Source organism: Esox lucius, chromosome 5, assembly GCF_011004845.1.
Source record: "Esox lucius isolate fEsoLuc1 chromosome 5, fEsoLuc1.pri, whole genome shotgun sequence".
Lineage (NCBI taxonomy): Eukaryota > Metazoa > Chordata > Actinopteri > Esociformes > Esocidae > Esox > Esox lucius.
Genome location: NC_047573.1, coordinates 26,731,299 through 26,753,762, shown reverse-complemented (window position 1 = coordinate 26,753,762; position 22,464 = coordinate 26,731,299). Strand labels below are relative to the sequence as shown.

General features: G+C 42.9%; 1 long non-coding RNA gene across 1 annotated transcript; it reads right to left on the bottom strand.

Moving 5' to 3' along the window:
- Positions 1-9: 9 nt before the first annotated feature.
- Positions 10-16,813, bottom strand: LOC109615760. The gene is made up of 3 exons (XR_002196756.3): positions 16,713-16,813; positions 932-3,767; positions 10-304 (listed from the first exon to the last, which is right to left on the bottom strand). It is a non-coding gene; the product is annotated as an uncharacterized LOC109615760 (long non-coding RNA).
- Between the last annotated feature and the right edge of the window lie 5,651 nt (positions 16,814-22,464).

Genomic DNA, 22,464 nt, shown 5'->3' with positions numbered 1-22,464 from the left:
CATGTGCAGAGCTAAAACTTTGCCAAGCTCTGCCTTCTTGCCCTTTAAAATAGAAATTGACAAATAAAATTTAAAGCAACATGCTTTAGTAACATAAGTTAAGCATCTGGGTTAAGTGAATGAACACACACTCACTGGTGCTTAGGAGTACTGTGCTTGCTCCACCCTAAAAATAAACATAATAGTTGGTGAATCAATAAATATGGTGAAACAAAGTATATAATGCAGCAATTACCAGATCAACATGTAATTCACATACCTCCAGGGCTGCAATCCAAAGGGTGTTGTGGTGTAGATGCGCATCCTTGGGGTGGTAGAAACAAAAAGTAGTAAGCTACCAAACTTGTGGACACACGAAGAAACAAGGGTTACAGTAGGTATTTCATCTCAGGCCAACACTTTTTTTTCAAGCTCAGTTTCTATAATTCTAAAATTAGCTTATTCCTGTGATGTCATTCTAACCTTCAACTGACCTTGAATTGAAGGGATCTCACATCGCTTCAGTTAAAACATTAAAACGAATCGATCTATGCTCTCTACGTGAGGGAAACATTTCTTGATCCCCTGCTGATTTTGTACGTTTGCCCACTGACAAAGAAATCATCAGTCTATAATTTTAATGGTAGGTTTATTTGAACAGTGAGAGAGAATAACAACAAAAAAATCCAGAAAAAGTTATAAATTGATTTGCATTTTAATGAAGTATTTGATCCCCTCTCAATCAGAAATATTTTTGGCTCCCAGGTGTTTTTTATACAGGTAGAACGACAGTTGAAGATTAGTTAAAGGTTAGAATGACATCACAGGAACAAGCTAATTTTAGGCCAGGATAAACACTGGGAAAATTATCTAATGTGCTTTATTGCTCCGTCAATCCAAAGTGCATGAATACTTTATTATTATTTATTATTAAAGCCAGTACTTTACCCACCTGGTCACATCCCACAACAAATGGCATGATCCTCTCATACACCAGACGTAGTCGTGGTCGTATCTGAATCGGTGAACATTTAGGATTGCTTACAATGAGTGTCCAGTGTCCCTGGAGGCACACTGCCCCACCAGCAACATCACGTTTTACACGGTTAAGCTAAGAACAAAAACAAAGAACTTACACACCTCAAGTTCAGATATCAAGATACTGAAAAGGTAGAACTATTCAGAATCATTCAAATCAGAGACATTGCTAGGATCTACGGCTGTAGAGAGGCAGGCCATTTGGGAGACCGAAGGAACGACGTGTACTTCAGTCACAGTAATGTGCCCCTCCTTACAACTGTAAGATGACTTAGAACTTGCATTGCATATTGAACGTGAATTCGTGCACCATGTTAACGCGTAAACTCAGTTTGTGTTGATTACACCAGACCTGACGTGTTGCCTTTGTAGAGGATTTTTTGGTAGGTGTAAATGATATGAATATGAAACATGAGCGATTGGTAGATGCAGATGTTGTAATACAAGTTAATTTGTTCGCACTGCACTCTGCCACAACTAACAACCGTATCCACTCTGCGTTCGAGCAGGAGCGTCAACAAACATCTCAAACGGTTTCCCGTATGGGCTATATGTAGGCTTAAGTACAAACACATTAAACGCGATCATGACAAATAAGAATGTCAAAATGAACATTTGAACTATTTAATTAATTAATTTACGTTTGCACAACAGGCATGGATACAGTCACCTACACGATCATTCCTGCCCAAGGATTCTCGTGCCACGCCTACGTTGCGTATGGAAATGTCACTAGCTAATCTGAACACCACTTAAACCGTAACACCGGTTTTCACATTAATACAACGTGGGATTCCTAGCTTTGTTAAACGGCGATTGTCTCGCCTTACGTGCAATTCACATTCGCTACAGCGCCATCTACGACACGGCGGTTCTTTTAATAGTAAAGAACTGTCCCCCATGAAGCGAGCAGTCGAGTCGAGGCTAGGTAGTTGAGCTGATATCATGCAGTGGAAAAGGACCATTAGTTCAGGGAACATTATGGTAAGCAACGGCGAGAGACGGCTGTTTCTATGTGTTTACTGTACATGTCTACACAAAGGTCCTTTACATAAGCAATAGTGCATAAGTCAAAGTCTATTTTATTTATAAACTACCAATGCTGACCACAATTCTGTACACTACGAATTCACAATATTAAAATAAAAGGGGTACAATTGCGTCTCTGCTGGAAGAAAAGAGTTGGGGAGTAACAGATGACAAGTAAGCGGCACGTCCGGCACAGCGTTGTTATGATATGTAATAAACAAGTCACCTATTGCCACCCTGCTAAATGTAATGTTGGGGGCGTGGTCAAGTGCAGATAAAAATGACATGGCTGAAACCTACAAACAGGTCTCGTGTCTCCTCATTAAAACACATCATAACAAGGTGTCAGAAGGACTAAAGCCACCTGCAGGACTTGATCTACTGCACAGCAATTTGTTGGAAAACTGGAGGAGATTTCAGCAAAGATTTATCTAGACATGACGGGAAGCGCTAGCAAACCAGCCAAGGTAAAGTCCTCACTATTTCTGCATGTAGCCGGTGAAGAAGCGGTTCAAGTGTACAATACCTTCACATTCGAAGAAGACGCTGATAAACATAATCTGTCGAAAACAATGGAGAAATTCGAAGATTACGGCAACCCGAAAAAGAACATAACCTACGAGAGGTATACGTTTTTCACGTGTGTGCAAGGGGACATGCCCATGAGCCAATACATTACAGAACTAAAGCTAAAGGCGAAGTCATGCGCGTGTGGACTGTTGCAAGAATCTCTTATAAGAGATCGAGTTGTCTGTGGAATCACGTCAGAGGCAATGAGAGAGAGACTTTTAAGAGAAGTTGACATTAGTCTTGAAAAAGCTACTCAGCTGTGTTTCGCGTCAGAAGTGAAAAAAGCTTAGATGAAGCAAATGCATGACGAATATTACAACGCACACGCCTCTGCACGTGAAAGCAAGCACGTTGATTCAGTGAAACATAAGCAGACACGCAAAAACGAGCAACGAAATAAATACAAACAGAATGAAAAAGACAAAGCAAGCACTTTTAATTGCAAAAGATGTGGAACAGAGCATGCATCACGCAATTGCCCCGCATATGGCAAACAGTGCAAGAACTGTGATAAAACAAACCACTTTGCAAAGATGTGTAAATCGAAGAAAGTGCATGCGTTCGATGATGATGACGTCACAGATCAGAGACCTAGTCTGTTCGTGGGGGCAGTGCAAACGCAGACAGGGACAGATGAATGGACAGTTGACTTGAAATTGGAGCACAAACATGTCAAATTTAAACTAGATACTGGTGCGCAAGCCAATGTAATCCCATACAGCCTGCTGCGAAGAATTGGAAAGAAGAACATCCTAAGACCCACAAATGTGAAACTGTCAACTTACACCGGAGACAAAATACCTGTGAAAGGAAAGTGTAACTGGACAGTGAAATACAAAAAAGAAAACACACATACTGGAATTCACAGCCGTAAAGAGAGAACACTACCAGCTTCCAACAGTAGAGGAAATAACGAGCAGACTCTCAAAAGCCAAATACTTTACAGTGTTGGATGCAAGTTCAGGTTTTTCGCAACTCAAATTAGATAAAGCCAGCTCTCGCCTTTGCATATTCAATGCTCCTTTTGGCCGCTTCAGATTCCTCCGACTCCCATTTGGGGTAAACTCAGCTCCAGAAGTTTTTCACAGGACGGTGAAGCAACTTTTTGAGGGAATTGAAGGTGTTGAGACATACATCGATGTTCTTTTGATCTGGGGAGAAACAAAAACGCAGCATGATTACAGACTGAGGCAAGTGTTAGAGAGAGCAAGGGTCAAGAACTTTAAGCTGAATGAAGAGAAATGCAAGATCGGCTTAGAGGAAATCAAATATCTTGGTCACATCTTCTCAAAGGATGGTTTGAAACCAGATCAGACCAAAATAGAGACTGTCAAAAAAATGCCCACACCTGAATGCAAAAAGGATGTGGAGAGATTTCTAGGTATGGTCACTTACCTCGCAAAGTTCATTCCAAACGTCACAACATACGGAGCCATTGCGTGTACTTGCCTGGCTGTGGGAGGAGGAACATCAGCGTGCATTCAACCAATTGAAAACAATGCTCACTGAGGCCCCCTTGCTCATATATTATGAAGTCAGGATACCAGTAACACTTTCTGTTGATGCATCTAAAGGTGGACTGGGTGCTGTTCTACTTCAAGAAGACAAGCCAGTGGCGTGTGCATCGCGTGCATTGACTGAAACAGACCAGCGCTACGCGCAAATAGAAAAGGAGATGTTGGCAATTGTTTTTGGAGCAGAGCGTTTTCATCAGTATGTTTATGGAAGAGAGATAGACGTACAATCCGACCACAAACCGCTTGAAGCGATAATGCAAAAGCCATGAGCAGTGCTCCAGCCAGAATACAGAGACTGTTAAATGAGATTACAAAAATATCAAGTGAACGTGAAGTACAAGCCAGGTAAGGAGATGTATATAACAGATGCATTATCCAGAGCGTACTTACCAGAGACCGGCTCTCTTGATAAAGAAGTAGAAGCTCAGGTGCATTTGGCAAACCTACCTGTATCAAATGAGAAACTAGATGAATTCAAGAAGGAAACTAAAAAATATGTGATTCTGACAGAACTCACAGAGACAGTGCTAAATGGATGGCCTGAAAGGAAGAGCCAAGCAGCAAAAGAAATACAAGGATACTGGAACTACAGAGAGGAAATCTCAGTTGTGGATGGAGTTTTGTTCAAAGGAGAACGGCTCATAGTTCCAGCATCGATGAAAGCAGATATGCTAAAGCGAATTCATGAAAGTCACCTAGGCATAGAAAGCTGCAGAAGGAGAGCGAGAGAGGTGCTCTTTTGGCCTGGAATGTCACAAAGCATAACAGAGATGGTAAACAACTGTGATGTGTGCAGCACACACCAGAAACGGCAAACCAAAGAGCCTTTACATCTACACAGTGTTCCTGAAAGACCCTGGCAGAAAATAGGTGTTGACTTGTTTACTTTTGACCAACATGAGTATCTACTCTTAGTGGATTATCACTCCAAATTCATTGAAGTGGAGTGGCTGAGATCAGATACAAGAAGTACAACAGTCATTACCCATCTGAAGTCACAATTCGCCAGACATGGAATTCCTGAAACAGTCATTTCAGACAATGGGCCAGAGTTTAGCTCACTTGAATTTCAAGCTTTTGCGAAAGAGTGGGAATTCACTCACAACACTTCAAGCCCCCATCACGCACAATCGAATGGAATGGCGGAAAGAGGAGTGCAGACTGTTAAACATATGCTGAAGAAGGCAAAGGCTGATGGAAAAGATCCTTACCTGTCTCTGCTGAACCTGAGAAGCACACCCATGGAGGATGTTGGAGCATCTCCAGCCCAACTGTTGATGGGTCGAAGGCTGAGAACAAGACTTCCGATTACATCAGAGTTGTTGAAGCTTTCCATGGTAAATAACCCGGGACAGCAGTTGTCAAAAGAAGCAGAAGGAATATTTCGATCAAAGATCCAGACCTCTTCAGAAACTTCAGGTTGGCAACAATGTAAGAATATGGCAAGATTGGAATCCAGCTGAAGTTACTGGACTTTCTGAGCAGCCAATATCTTATGTTGTCCAGACACCTGAGGAGAAGGTGTACAGAAGGAACAGAAAGTTTTTAATGAAAACAAAAGAACAAAGTGATACACCAAGGAAGGACGCAGAGCATCAAAATGTGACTCAACAAAATGTGAAGACACAGAGGAAAAACCTGAAACGGACACTCAAACACGGAAAAACGATGTCAGTCCCACCGAGCTTTCAAGTCTGCCTGTGAAAACTGCAAGTGCACGAGTGGTGACAAAACCAAGAAGGCTTTTTGAGGAGTAATTCTTTATTTATTTTTTCCTTAAGTTTAAGCAAGGTCACAGTTCAAAGGACAGTGTTATGTTAAATTAATGCCTGCAAGATAAAGAAACAAAATGTAATTAAAAAAAACAAAAAATGCTGTTGTTTTAGGCAGTGCAGTGATACAATACGCATTTGTTTTGTAATGTTGGGCTATATACGAGGTGACTGAAGTTCTTCTGCAGAGTAAAAAAACAAAAAGGGAGATGTTATGATATGTAATAAACGAGTCACCTAGAGCTACCCTGCTAAATGTAATGTTGGGGTCACGGGGCGTGGTCAAGTTCAGATAAAAATGACATGGCTGAAACCTAAAAACAGGTCTCGTGTCTCCTCATTAAAACAAATCATAACAAGCGTGAGGCGCCCCCCTAGGTCGTCCCCTCTTCCCCTTTCCGCCGACAGAACGACGGGGGCTGGAAGGCCCCACCGTTTAAGAAACGGCGTACCTGACTCTTTGGGGGGGGATTGTCCCTCGAACGCTTCCTCACCCTGTGTGCGTTTGGTGGGGAGCTCCTCTGTGTTGGTATATAAAGCTGTGTGTTCATCTTATTTACCTGTATCAAGGTCCCGAGCTCTTTGGAGTCGGACCTGGCATTTTGGAGAGACCCGCGCACCCTGTGTTTAGAGACGCATCCCTGACGGGCTGGGACGTGCCCTGAGGGGTCCGGACGTGTTGGTGTGATCAGACAACCGCACAGCGGTCGCTTATGTGAACAGGCAGGGCGGGATCAGGTCTCCGACATTGTGAAGGTCTGGAGACGCTTCAGGAAGGCACGGGTGGATCTTTTCACGTCCCTGGAGGACGCGCACTGCCCCCTGTGGTATTCTCTTCCAGCGCAGGACAGGCCCCCGTTGGGCGTGGACGCGTTGGCTCACCGGCCGTGGCCGAGAGTACTGTTGTACGCGATTCCCCCTCTACAGTGCATTCTCCCTGTCATGTCTCGGGTGCGATCGGAGGGGCTGTCGCTCATACTGATCGCCCCTTTTCGCCCGGGTGCCCTGTGGTTTGCAGAGGAGGCCCAGATGGTGGTGGGGACACCGTGGCCGATCCCTTACCACCACGGGGCGTTGTCACAGGCGGGGCGTTCCCTGTGCCGAGTCAGCCGCTGTGGGCCTGGCTCCTGGGAGGGCCAGGCTGCAGCGCCGAGGACTGACTGCGGAGGTCCACGTCGGCTAGCTATACTAGCCGTTTGGGTATCTTTGCCTGCTGGTGTGAGGACGCGGGGGTTGACCTCCTCTGTTGTGACGTGGGCAGTGTCCTGTCATTCCTGCAGCGTCTGTTTGATCAGCAAAGGTCCCCAGGCACGCTCAAGGTGTACGCATTTGCAATCTTGGCGTGTCATGAGGGGTTCAATGGAGTGTCTGTGTTTAGTCGTCCCTTGGTGAAACGGTTTCTGGCCATCTCCAGCCGGTGGCCCAGCGGACTTGGCTTTGGTTCTGGAGGCGCTGTGTGACGCGCCGTTCGAACCGATTGATCAGATACCGTTGCTTTTGTTGGCTCTGACCTCTGCTAAGAGGGTCAGTGACCTTTGTGCGTTGTCGATGCAGCATGGCTGTCTCGCCATCAACGGCAATGGTAGCAGGGCCATGTTGCTCCCTAACCCGGCCTTTCTGCCAAAGAACGATGGTTACTTTCGTAACTCCAGGTCTATGAGTGGAGTGTCGCCCATAGGGTTCATACCCTGACTGGTCACTGACTGCTTTTCTCGTGAAGAAAGGTATGTCGGGAGACAAAACAGAGTATGACAACCTCTTTTATAGCCATGGGGCAGATTACCATGAGAGGTGCGATTTGCATATTTAAATGTTCAGTGCCTGCCTATTGGCAGAAGGGTAAACCAATAGGAGCGAAGCCTCTATGGGCGACGCTCCACTCAGAACTGGAGTTACACAAGTAACCACCGTTCTGCAAGATTTTGACAATGTTGGTTGTGGAGCAAATCATCAGACAACTGCAGATTTAGTTTATCCCCGAAAAGCTGCGGATATCTTAATTTTTTATATACAACAATGTCAATACCCTTTTCGAGTAATTGCCATTCATTTTTCAAAAATGTTTTGAAGCTATTAAAAACATGAATAAAACACAAATAACAGAACAGGTTATGTTCAGAGAGTCAGATTCTGGAAGATTGAAGTTTATTGGATTATTTGGATTGAATGAATATCTGACAGACCTTTTGCGTGTAATGCAGAGATGTAGCCCAATCATATTGAAGTAAAAGGCAGTGGTTTAGAGACCCATTTCCAAAGGCACTGTAGCCTACACAACCCATAAGGTAAAATGCCAATTCCCTTTTTGTCCAGCTATGTAAACTCTAACATAAAATCTAACATATGCAATGTGCATGTATCCATCTTAAAGAAATAAACTTACCAGCTTCATTTGGACCACTACATTACCTAGCTGATTTATATTTATATACCATACTGATTGTAGAGTACACGTGTGGTTACGTTGTTTAAAAGACATCCATCCATCTTCTTCCGCTTATCCGGGGCCGGGTCGCGGGGGTAGCAGTCTAAGCAGGGATGCCCAGACTTCCCTCTCCCCAGACACTTCCTCTAGCTCTTCCGGGGGGACACCGAGGCGTTCCCAGGCCAGCCGGGAGACATAGTCCCTCCAGCGTGTCCTAGGTCTTCCCCGGGGTCTCCTCCCGGTGGGACGGGACCAGAACACCTTCCCAGGAAGGTGTTCCGGAGGCATCCGAAACAGATGCCCAAGCCACCTCAGCTGACCCCTCTCGATGTGGAGGAGCAGCGGCTCTACTCTGAGCTCCTCCCGGGTGACCGAGCTTCTCACCCTATCTCTAAGGGATCGCCCGGTCACCCTGCGGAGAAAGCTAATTTCGGCCGCCTGTATCCGGGATCTTGTCCTTTCGGTCATGACCCAAAGCTCATGACCATAGGTGAGAGTAGGAACGTAGATTGACTGGTAAATCGAGAGCTTCGCCTTGCGGCTCAGCTCTTTCTTGACCACGACAGACCGATACATCGACTGCATTACTGCAGAAGCTGCACCGATCCGTCTGTCAATCTCCCGTTCCATCCTTCCCTCACTCGTGAACAAGACCCCTAGATACTTAAACTCCTCCACTTGAGGCAGGCACTCTCCACCAACCTGAAGTGGGCAAGCCACCCTTTTCCGACTGAGGACCATGGCCTCGGATTTGGAGGTACTGATTTTCATCCCCACCGCTTCACACTCGGCTGCAAACCGTCCCAGCGCATGCTGAAAGTCCTGGTTAGAAGGGGCCAACACGACAACATCTTCTGCAAAGAGCAGAGACGAAATTGTGTGGTCCCCAAACCTGACACCCTCCGGCCCCTGGCTGCGCCTAGAAATTCTGTCCATAAAAATTACGAACAGAACCGGTGACAAAGGGCAGCCCTGCCGGAGTCCAACATGCACTGGGAACAAGTCTGACTTACTGCCGGCAATGCGGACCAAGCTCCTGCTTCGGTTGTACAGGGACCTGACAGCCCTTAGCAAAGGACCCAGGACCCCATATTCCCCAAGCACCCTCCACAAGATACCACGAGGGACACAGTCGAATGCCTTCTCCAAATCCACAAAACACATGTGGATTGGTTGGGCAAACTCCCATGAACCCTCCAACACCCTGTAGAGGGTATAGAGCTGGTCCGGTGTTCCACGGCCCGAACGAAAACCACACTGTTCCTCCTGAATCCGAGGTTCTACTATCGGCCGTATTCTCCTCTCCAGAACCCTGGCATAGACTTTCCCGGGGAGGCTGAGAAGTGTGATCCCCCTATAGTTGGAACACACCCTCCGGTCCCCCTTCTTAAAAAGAGGGACCACCACCCCGGTCTGCCATCCCAGAGGCACTGTCCCCGACCGCCACGCGATGTTGCACAGGCGTGTCAACCAAGACAGCCCCACAACATCCAGAGACTTGAGGTACTCAGGGCGGATCTCATCCACCCCCGGTGCCTTGCCACAGAGGAGTTTCTTGACCACCTCTGTGACTTCAGCCCGGGTGATGGACAAGTCCACCTCTGAGCCCTCATCCTCTGCTTCCTCAATGGAAGACGTGACAGCGGGATTGAGGAGATCCTCGAAGTACTCCTTCCACCGCCCGACGACATCCTCAGTTGAGGTCAACAGCTGCCCACCTCTACTGTAAACAGCGTTGGTAGGGCACTGTTTCCCTCTCCTGAGGCGCCGGATGGTTTGCCAGAATCTCTTCGAGGCCAGCCGATAGTCCTTCTCCATGGCCTCACCAAACTCCTCCCAGGCCCGAGTTTTTGCCTCCACAACCACCCGGGCTGCAGCCCGCTTGGCCTGTCGGTACCCGTCAGCTGCCTCAGGAGTCCCACAAGCCAACCAGGCCTGATGGGACTCCTTCTTCAGCTTGACGGCATCCCTTACTTCCGGTGTCCACCACCGGGTTCGGGGATTGCCGCCTCGACAGGCACCGGAGACCTTACGGCCACAGCTCCGAGCGGCCGCTTCGACAATGGTGGTGGAGAACATGGTCCACTCGGACTCAATATCTCCAGCCTCCCTCGGGATCCAGTCGAAGCTCTGCCGGAGGTGGGTGTTAAAGATCTCTCTGACAGGAGACTCGGCCAGACGTTCCCAGCAGACCCTTACAGTACGCTTGGGCCTGCCGAGTCTGTCCAGCTTCCTCCCCCGCCATCGGATCCAACTCACCACCAGGTGGTGATCAGTTGACAGCTCCGCCCCTCTCTTCACCCGAGTGTCCAAGACATACGGCCGCAGGTCAGATGAGACGACAACAAAGTCCCCCAGTAGAACGATAGAGTCCCCAGTCGGAGCACTTTCCAGCACCCCTCCCAGAGACTCCAAGAAGGTCGGGTACTCTGCACTGCCGTTCGGCCCGTAGGCACAAACAACAGTGAGAGACCTATCCCCGACCCGTAGGCGCAGGGAAACGACCCTCTCGTTCACCAGGGTAAACTCCAACACATGGCGGCAGAGCTGGGGAGCTATAAGCAAACCCACACCAGCCCGCCGCCTCTCACCATGGGCAACTCCAGAGTGGTGAAGAGTCCATCCTCTCTCAAGGAGTGTGGTTCCAGAGCCCAAGCCATGCGTAGAGGTGATCCCGACTACCTCTAATCGGAACCTCTCAACCTCACGCACTAACTCAGGCTCCTTCCCCGCCAGCGAGGTGACATTCCACGTCCCTAGAGCCAGTTTCCGTGTCCAGAGATCGGGTTGTCTAGGCCCCTGCCTTCGACTGCCGCCCGATCCTCTTCGCACCGGCCCCACGTCGCCCGTTCGGGCTGAGCCCGGCCGGGCCCCATGGGGGAAGGCCCGGCCACCAGGCGCTCGCATACGAGCCCCGACCCCGGGCCTGGCTCCAGGGTGGGGCCCCGGCTGCGCCATACCGGGCGACGTCACGGTACTCAAAGTTTTATACATCATTAAGGGGTTTTTGAACCGCTCTTAGTCTGACCCGTCGCCTATGACCTGTTTGCCTTGGGAGACCCTACCAGGGGCATATAGCCCCAGACAACATAGCTCCTAGGGTCACTCGGGTACTCAAACCCCTCCACCACGTTAAGGTGGCAGTTCTTGGAGGGGTGTTTAAAAGACAACTTAATGAAATTTACAGTACGCAGGGTTAATAGTAGGCTATATACAACATATATCACAGTTAAGAGTTGTTGTTAGGTACTCAGCAAAGTATAGGCATACAAAGGTACAGTTAGGTCTGGAAATAATTGGACACCGACACAAATGTTGTTATTTTGGCTGTTTACCAAAATATTTTCTAGTTACAGTATGAATATATAAATAATGGACATGGGCTTAAAGTGCAGTCCCTCAACTTTATTTTGTTGGTATTCACATCCAAATTGGAGGAAGGGTTTAGGAATTACAGCTGTTTAATATACAGCCCCGTCTTTTTCAAGTGACCAAAGTAATTGGACTATTTACTCAAAAGTTGTTTCATGGACAGGTGTGGGCTATTCCTTGTTTATTTCTTCATCAATTAAGCAGGTAAAAGGTCTGGAGTGTGGAATGAGCATTTGGAAATTGTTGCTGTGATCGCTCAATGCAAGTGAAACAGGCCATCCTTAGTCTTTAAAAGACTTCCACCACAGAGACAGCAGGAACATTAGGAGTGGCCAAACTGACAGTTTGGTATATTCTGAGAAAAAAAGAAAACACTGATGAGCTCTGCAACACAAAAAGGCCTGGATGTCCACAGAAGACAACAGTGGTAGATGATCGTAGGATCCTTTCTAGGGTAAATAAAAAACCCTTCACAACATTCAGCCAAGTGAAGAACACTCCAGGAGGTAGGTATAACATTATCCAAGTGTACCATCAAGAGAAGACTTCATGAGAGCAAATACAGAGGGTTCACCACAATGTGCAAAGCATTCATAAGCCTCAAGAATAGAAAGGCCAGATTGGACAGAGCTGACTCGCTTTAGCAACTGCTAGTGATGGTTTAGGCACCTGCAAATTCAATCAAGGTGAATTCACAGGTGATTACACTACCATTCAAAAGTTTGGGATTATTGAGAAATGTCTTTGTTTTCAAAAGAAAATAAAATATTTTGTCTGTTAAAATAACATTGAATTGATCGGAAATACAGTGCAAAACATTGTTTATGTTGTAAACCGGGTTGGATAGGTTACTTTTTAAATATAATCCGTTACAGCTACAAGTTACCTGTCCACATTTGTAATCAGTAACGTAACTTTTAGATTACTCAAAATATATTACTTTCATATTAAGAGGCATTAGAAAACAAATAGGAATAGCCTATAACCAGGGGCCTGTTGAACAAAAGTAGAATGAAAAATCTAGGACAACTGAAAAAGCGCAGCTTGACTTAGTGTGCTCTGCTCATCGCGGCTTAATCGGTTGCACGTTTGCCGAGCCAGGATGAGAAGGTGAAGCTATGTCAAGCCAGGTGTAGATAGTCGGGATTAGTGCACGTCCACGGCTTTCTGAAATAGACCACGGTATCGATCACAGATTTACTGATGCAGAGATGGAAAATATATGTTTTTCACCCGCTGAGCAGCAACTAATTATGGAAAGTTACGAGGAGGTAAAAGATAATATATAGAAAAGGAAATGCGGCTGCTGTTATTAAACAGATAGAAAAAGTCTGGCAGACAATAGCGGGCCGACTGAATGCGTAAAGGATTTAAAAATATCTACTTACTAGCAAAATTGTACACTGTTTTAATTGCATTTAATATGCTTGTTTTAGGTGTTGGTTTCAGTGCTGTATCTCGTTGTGTGCTAAATGTGCTGGTTGTACTGTAACGTGTCTTTGAGTAGCCTAAGATGTAAAGCACAATATAAATAAAAATGTATTTAGCCTACTTTGCCATAAAATTTAGCAGAGGGAATTAATGTTCCTTGGGAAGTTTACCCTAAAGACTAGGCTTAATTTCAAACCCTTATTCACAATGTGAGAATATGTTTTACAACCATGTGCACAAATCTCTAGAAGCTATGTCTAATTCTAAATATCTTCCTACAATTAGTGTTCATACAGAACAAATGTGACTGGGCAAAAAAGAACCTGGCAACAAGTCAAGATCAAAAATAAAAACATTTGCAGGCTGGTAAGTGCCTTAATTCTTAACAGTATGCAAATGGTATGTAGAAATTACTTACAAGATGCCTGCTAACATTTTATCTAAACAGATTTTAGCAGTTAAGAAGACTCATTTGTCTGGTACTGGGGGGGGGGGGGCACCAGCTCCAGACTTCACCCCAGCTGAGGAAACAGCCCTTGATTTAAACCAAGTAAGGCCTGTGATGGAAGGGATTCAGGGGGGGACAGCTACAGGCTCTGTTCCACCTGCAGAAACTGCCCTCTTCATACAAGGTAGATTTACCAGTACTGCACATCAAACACAATCAACCATTTATGGGCATATGTGGACTGTCTGACCTTGTCTTGCAGTGTCCGGCAACACAGTCACTCTCCTGCCACCAGACGATGATCCAGTGAGTATTATTTATTAAAAGCATATGGCTTGGCACATCCTGTCAATACAAATTCTATTTAATTTGGCAGGGGAAGGGGCTTCTGCAGCTGATGATAAGGAGACTGTGTCACTGGACTCCAGAAGGCCTCAGGTATCATGTCAATCTTATGGAAATGCATATTTAGCCCATAATGGATGAGAAGTCAGTGATGTAGCACTTAGAAATGTATGTATGTATGTAACAGGATCCAGACGCAGTACAGTCTGACAGCCAGCCTGGCAACATAGTAAGTATAGGCTAATGGAAATCTAAATTATGCACAATTCCTGCTGTGCTAATCAATGGGTGGTTTACAGAATTCACAAACTGTAAGATGTCTGTATACACAACATCTGAAAAAGCAAAAAGAGCTGGCAGATGCACAGTTTGCTGTAAGCAAAAGGACTCCCAAGGATCTGGACCTTGGTATGGAAATCAAGAAGAAAACACAGAGGAAACTGGATCTGGAGATCCAGAAACTAGATAAATAAGTTAGTGAATTCAATTCACACTGTAAGCATATCTGTAAAACAATGTATTAATCATGTTTTTCTTTCTCTCTCCCAAGCTCCAAACTGACAAGTGACAGCACTAAAATAAAAAGCTTAAGAAGCATTGTGGTGTTCCCTGTGTGATGAATGTACACTACACTATGCAAAGTTATTGGTTCAGTGAGGTGAGACGAAAATTGAGGTTATGAAACCAAAGTAAGCTACTATAATATTGAATAAAACATTAGGCCTAATTAAGGAGTAACACAAACTATCCTTTATGAGAGAAGGACAACACAATGAAATCACTCATCTGAAATAATTTATTGGTCTCTGATCAGCCTACCATTAATGTCATCTGGGAATATAGCTGCATTGTCCCACTCAATGTCCGATGCCACTGCTGGACCCCTTTCCTTTCTCAGACAGGCAATATTGTGTAGGACCGTGCAGGCTCCAGTAATGTCACAGGCCCTGTCTGGGGTGACCCTCAGGTGGTGGAGACACTGAAATCGTGACTTGAGAAGGCCAAATGCCATCTCAATTCGGGCCCTTGTTCTTGCATGGGCAAGATTGTATCCTTGCTGTGCTGCTGTCTGAGGGTCTGCAAGGGGAGTGAGAAGGTATGTCTCACAGGCATAACCCTTGTCTCCCAGCAGAACGCCAGAGAATTCACCTAAGACATTGACATTAGGGAAAGCTGTAACACAAAATAGTCTGAGTATATCCTGTGACTGTTGTAATGTAACACGTTATTGAAATCTGTAACTCATGTTACCTGCAATCTTGTAGAAATCCTCTTTGATGAAGCACATTCGTCTGTGGCCAGGGAAGGTAATAAAAATGTGTGTCACGGACTTCAGTGCCAAACACACATTTCTGACACAACGGCAAATAGTGCCTTTATTTAGGATTTCGGCATCTCCCACCGCATATAAAAACATGCCGCTAAAAACAAAACGCAAAAAAAACCGCAGTGCCACACAGACCGTCTGTGGGATGGTGAGAGCATGGCTTCGCGCTGTGCGGTGCTGAATTTTGGGACCCAGCAGTCTGCACAAATAACGGATTCCATCTCCAGTAAATCGATACCTCTCATGCAGATAGTCATCGGGAAAAGCTAAAGGGTCTGATCTGTCCCGAAACACCCTCTCACGTCTGAAAGCACGTCTCAATATCCGCGCTTCTTCATCCAAAACGTCATTCAGAAATGGGCATACCATGGTGCAGGGAGAAACACAGGTGAATGGGACTTTATATATTGCACTCATCACTGACTTCATTGAAATCCCCGTTGCAAATTCATCAACCATTTCAAACCATCTAAATTGCAATAGTAGGATTTAAATCAAACAAGCAATAGTGACAAGTAAGGCATGTTAATAACAATAAAGCAGAACACATTCAGAAGACAATGGAACGACTGTTAAAGACATTTATTTCGGATCAGAGCGGCAGCTGATTTAACACCAGGATTAATCTTAGCCTGGCTGTTAGCCTGCTCTGGAGCAGGCTAGCTGCAAAGAATATATCGCCATGGTTACTTGGCTAGGTTTAATTCAACCTGCTTTTGTGCAACCAAGTCAAAGCTAAATTCATCCAGGATAACTTGAATATGCCGGCTTAATCCCTTATCCTGGTTTTGTGCAACAGGCCCCAGTTTGAACACCCTTTCTGGGATCAGTCAGTGTTCGAGTTTACATAGCTGGCCAAAAACAGAATTCGTATTTTAACTTATGGGTTTTGTACAGCGCCTTTGGAAAGGGTTTCTAAACCATTGCTTTCTACTTCAAAATGATAAGGCTAAATCATATTACACGTTCAAAGTCTGTTAGATATTCAGTTGTTCTAATTTATCCAATAACCCTCGATCTTCCAGAATCTTGCCGTTTCTCTGAACATAACCCAAAATCGAAGGATGTGTTAACCTTTTCTGTTATTTGTTTTATTCATGTTTCTAATTGCTTCAAAACATTGTTGAAAAATAAATGGCAATTTCTCAAAAAGTGTATTGACATTGTTGTATATAGGAAATAAGACGTGTAGCTTTTTGTGCGTACATTAATCTACAGTCTGATGTTTTGCTCCACAAACACTAACATTGTCAAAACACTGCAGAAACCCCAGGCCGTGAACACCCGCACACAAATACGTTTTATCCGCGATCCAGCAATTGATTTGCAAATCACAAATGATAGAAATAAACTGATAATACACCTGCACTCTTAGCTTTAAGTCAATGTCATCAGCAGCCAATGATAACAATGGATGCAATATTCTAAGATGTGAAGCAAACAGAATCACATGACCTACTTGTATGGACGAAGTTGAGGTGGTTGCGTCAAATACATATCATCATCCTTCGGCAGAGTTCTTCCCTACACACCTTTTCTCCTTACATATCGTGATTAATTCCATTTAATGTTTTATCTTGAAGGCAGCCCATGTTACAGATGTCCAACAAATAGTTGCCTAATCTTCAAAAACATTTCCTCTCTGAGTTTTTCAGTGCAACTCTTCTCCGCTGTGTTGTTCGGTTCATTTGACAAATAAAACTTAAACTGAACTATATCATATATAACACTTGAACTAATATATAACACGAGGTAGGCCTATCGCCTATCATTGTGCTGAGAAAGATGTGCCGAGTAGATAACTAAATCACCTTTAAATGAGTCGGCTAATATAGATAGACAACTAGCGCTTCATCCGTCATTACTAAACTGCTTATGCGCATCCACGTTTGCGCGCATGATGATCACACACACAACAGCTGAGACATTCAATTGTTATTTTGGTTCAAATAACGATGTTTTTAAAACATTAAATAAAAACAAGCATGCAGCGTGTCATAATTATTTCGCGCACCTATTCTTTTTCAATTGAAGTAATCCAAAAGTAATCATTTTTATTCAAAAGTATCTGTAATCCGATTACAAAATTTTAGTTTGTAATTTAACGGATTACTGTTACTGGTTTTTTGTAATCCGTGCTTGTAATCAGTTACTCCCCAACTCTGGTTGTAAATGACTATTGTACCTGGGAACAGCAGATTTTTTTATGAAATATGTAAATAGGCATACATTATCACAGATTTTGCCGGTGCCTTGCGGAAATAAGGCACCATTTCTTGCTCCTGAATAAAAAAACTATTCAGTGTTGATGAGATATATTTTGGACAATCCTGGTGGATTGATGATTATTCTTCAGTTACCCATAAGCAAGATAAATATATAAGCCTGTTTCCAAAAATGCTGGAAGGCTGTGTAAAATGCAAATATAAAAGGAATGCAATGATGTGTAAATCCTTTATCCCAATATTTAATTATTATTGAAAATATATATATTGAAAATAGTACAAATACAAGATATAAAATGGTAAAACTGAGAAATGCTACTGTTTTTGGAAATATACATGCCCATTTTTAATTGGATACCAGCAACATGTTTCAAAAAGATTGGGACAGAGGCATGTTAACCACTGTGTTACATCACCTGTTCTTTTAAAAATACTCTGTAAGCGTTTGGGAACTGAAGACACCACATTCTGTAGCTTTGAAGGTGATATGTTTTACCATTCTTGCTTGATGTAGGATTTCAGCTGCTCAACAGTTCAGGGTCTCCTTTGGTGTATTTTTCATTTCATAAAGCGCCAAATGTTTTCAATAGGTGACAGGTCAGGACTGCAGTCAGGACAGTTTTGCACAAATACCCTTTTACTACAGAGCCATGCTGTTGTAATATGTGCAGAGTTTGGTTTGGCATTGTGTTGCTGAAATAAGCAAGGCCTTCCCTGAAAAAGACTTGATCTGGATGGCAGCATGTGTTTCTCCAAAACCTGTATATATTGGTCAGAATGAATGGTGCCTTCACAGATGGGAAAGTCACCCATGCCATGTGCACTAATGCATCCCTGTACCATCATGGATGCTGGCTTTTAAACTGTGCACTGATACAAACCTGGATGCTCCCTCTCCTCTAGCCTGGAGGATACGGCGTCCTTGATTCACAAAAATAATTTCAATTTAGTGTATTTACAGACAACAGGACAGTTATCCACTTTGCCTCATCCCATCATGAATAAGCTTGGGCCCAGAGAAGATGGCTGTGTTTCTGGATCTTGTTTATATATGGTTTCTTCTTTTCATGGTAGAGTTTTAACTTTTGCATTTGTCAATGCAGAAATGTACTGAGTTCCCAGAGAATCGTTTTCAAAAGTGTTATCACGCAGGGTTATCAATTACAGAATTGTGTATGTTTTTAATGCAGTACTGCCTGAGGGCCCAAAAATTACAGCCATCCAATACTGGTTTTCGGGCCTTTCCCTTGCATACAGTGATTTCTCTGAATCTTTTAATGCTATTATGTACCATGGATGATTAGATCCCCAAACTCTCTGCAATTTTATATTGAGACACATTATTCATTAATTGTTGCATTATTACACAGTGTTCCAACTTTCAACCTGATTCAAAATACATTTCAGGTATCAAAATGTATTTAAAAATGTATAAATTCATTTAATTTTTGTCCAAATGTATTTCACTGACAAACATGGTCTCATTAAAATAAGTATTTTTTGGGGAAAATTCATTACCGAATATAATGATATGTATTTGCTGGTTAAGACTGGTCACCCCCTGACCCTGGGCTTTATAAAATGATTGATTGAAATTTGAAGATATCATCCACATTGAATTAAACTTTTAATGAAAAGCACTTTGTGACAACTGCTGATGTAAAAGGGCTTTATAAATACATTTGATTGATTGATATACCTTTTGGTCTTGTTATATTTGAGTGACCTTTCTCATAGGCTTGAGTATGTTCTAGTAATGAAACCAATAATTTCCCATCTAGTTCTCTAACAGGATTCATTTTTTACATAAAATGGTGGGTTAGAATGGTGGATCATTTGATAACAGACAAAAATGCTACCATTAAGGATTATTTTATTATTAATTGATTAATTTTCTGTAGACATTCTTGCTATTTAATGATAATTGACATGTACAGAACTATAAAAATGTGTACTTCACTGTGAGGTGTACACACTCAGTATACTGCAGGAAACAATGTTCACAGTCCAAAATAACATTGATGTAAGGCTGGTTATATTTGATATCACTTCACAGCAGGCATGAATATACAACCTCACTTTCAAAATTTTAATTACTGACATATTGATAACATCACTTTTAGCTGTTTATATACATTTTAGCCTTACATCCTTGTTTGGAGCAGTGTGTAGGGTGCCCGACAGGATAGCGGAAAGTTGCGGGATCGGAATTTGCCATGCATTAACAAATTTTTTCAAAATATATTTAAGGAATCCAATTGCAACACTTTGACATAAATGTATCAAATGTATAGAAATAATATATTTAAAATACATATATTTTCAGTATGGGTAGCTTGTTCATATTGAGAGAAGTCCAACACATTGAATTGGCAAACAGTTACTGTGACTGGCTGTGCTAGCTAACGCAAACATGGCATTTGTCATTGCAACAATACAGTACTACACACATATGTTAAACAACACAATATAATTGCTTTCTGCTGCTGTTTTAAAAAAAACGTATATATGGATGCAGAATCGCAAAGATCACAAGGTTAATATTGCAGCGCCAACAAGCTTAGGTTAACACAGTGGTTCCCAACAAGGGGTACTAGGACCCCTGGGGGTACTTGGCCTTTCCACAGGGGGTACTTGAAAACACTCATGACACTATAGACTTACTAGTGAAATGAACATGAGGGGGTACTTCAGGGGTACTCCAAGCAGTGCAAATTCTTTTTGGGGGTACAGTAACTGAAAAGGGTTGGGAGCCACTGGGTTAACAGACGCTTTTTAGAAGGAAGAAAATGTCGGAAACGAGGAGCAATAAGTGCACGAGATATCACACGTCCCCGCTGATAGAAATAAATATTCAATAGCAGCGCATGCGCACTTTCGACAGGCACGCTGAATTCGCACGGTTACTGAATTAACACCGTACTCTAGTAATTAAGCATATACCCGGTTAACTAGCTAGTAGCGTAGCGATACAACGCTAGATTTTAGTCAGAAACAAAACGATTATCTGAGTCAAGCGTACACACAGCTAGTTGGTTACAGCATATAAAGTCATTTATTCCAATAACGTTTCTATAAGCAGCTTAGCAGCGCATGCTGCATCTGTATAGTTGCTGTTTTCACCAGGTCTTCAGGAAAGATCACACTTCGTAGCTCTCAAACCAAGACCTGACGTAAGACTAAAAGTGCCTGATTGGCTGGAGCACAGGCCAAGATAGTGTAAAGAAAGATAGCGAAGAGATAACCCTATTAGCCTCATTGGATTGCAAGTACAAATCGTTTTTGCTAATCTAATGCGGAATGTTTTCGTCAAAATTCTGTAATCAAACAGGAACCAATCCACACAGTTTGCTATCCACAAATACGATACGTTCCACAAACTCCACAAATGTCACTAACAAATATCTCTTCACCTGATGAAAATAGTTTGCATATTGTGAATTCCGATTGTGGACCGTATTTCATATTTACAGATCATGAAGTATTTCTTTGTGAATTTTTATCGTGTTTGTTTGAAGATTCTGATAAACATTTTGTGGACCGCGTTTCCTATTTACAGAACATGATGTATTTGTTTGATGAATTTGTGCAATTGTAGATTTTTATGTAGTATAAAACATAAACATTTGAGTCAAAATTGTTACAAACAAATTGGAACCAGTCCACAAATGTGATCCGCAAATAGTGAAATTACTGTTCAAAGGTGTGAGGGATAAACGCAAATAATCTTTCATATATGCAAATCCTTGCTTTGAGGTACAAGTATAGAAAGGTTTATTTATGGGTAGTGAAATATATTTTGTGGATCGTATTTTGTATTTGCAGATCATGAGACATTTGTTTGTGGATGTTACATTAATTTGTAAATTGTGAATGTATTTAAACATTGTAATAAAAATGTGTAAATTATGATCTGCACATTTACAATAATTTAGAAGCAACTCTCCATACGAAATTACAACCCAGCCTGCTCGATCGAGAGGGCCGAAGCTTGTATCCAAGCAACAATATTGTTTGAAGCTTCGGACCTCACGCAACCATCTAATGGGTTTTTTGAAGAGATGGCGCTTTTCAACTATGCTTTAAAACATATTAAACTAAATTAGTCTCCAGCCTAATTATCAAGAACTAATGAAATTCACAAGAATGAATGTCAAACGTTCCTGCTACACATCATTCATTATCAATATCAAACGTAGCCCCAATACCGTAGACTTTTTGTCTAAATATTTGCTCGTCAGTTTTTAATATCACATCTTAAATCAAGCATAGGATCCACCGTATTTTGTGAATGTTTTAACACCAGGGTTTCTCATAGATATGTATCATTCAGATGTATGATCACCAGGTGATAAATTATGTCTGAAGCTTTGTTTGATCTCTACTGACAGGCACCGGGGCTTTCCTCCATGCCCAGTTATTAACAGCTTCCCATATCTTGGATAGCTAGGCTGAGTGGTTCTTCAGTAGTAGTACCCGTTCTTTAGTTACTAGCAACTATTTCAATAATATCTACTTGAGTTTTACTAGTAAATATTCTTACACACTATTATACTTGTTCATACGTTTCTATATTTTTAAATAGTACTAGTATATTCTAATAATGGTTACAACTGGAATTATACTAATAACTGTTGGAATAGTTACAGGTCAGAAGCAAATAGTTTATATCGGAATAACAACTACGTCCTCAAATTGAAAAAACACTTAGTAAGAATTTGGAAATATCTTACTTTGAAGATAAATCTATTCACATTGATCAACGCAGAAACATGAAGCAGGCATACCAGCATGTTTTCCTAGTCCGGCCCAGACCTGATGTAATGTTTATAATCGTTCAACACTTTTAAATCATGTTTGCTGAACGCATTATTTCTTCACGTTTGTTTGCTTCTTCTTTTGGTTTTATTAGTTAAAGAGCTCGGGTAGGTTATGAAATACGTGCGTTAAGCATAGTTCTGGCTACCGGGATGTGCATCCAGCCTA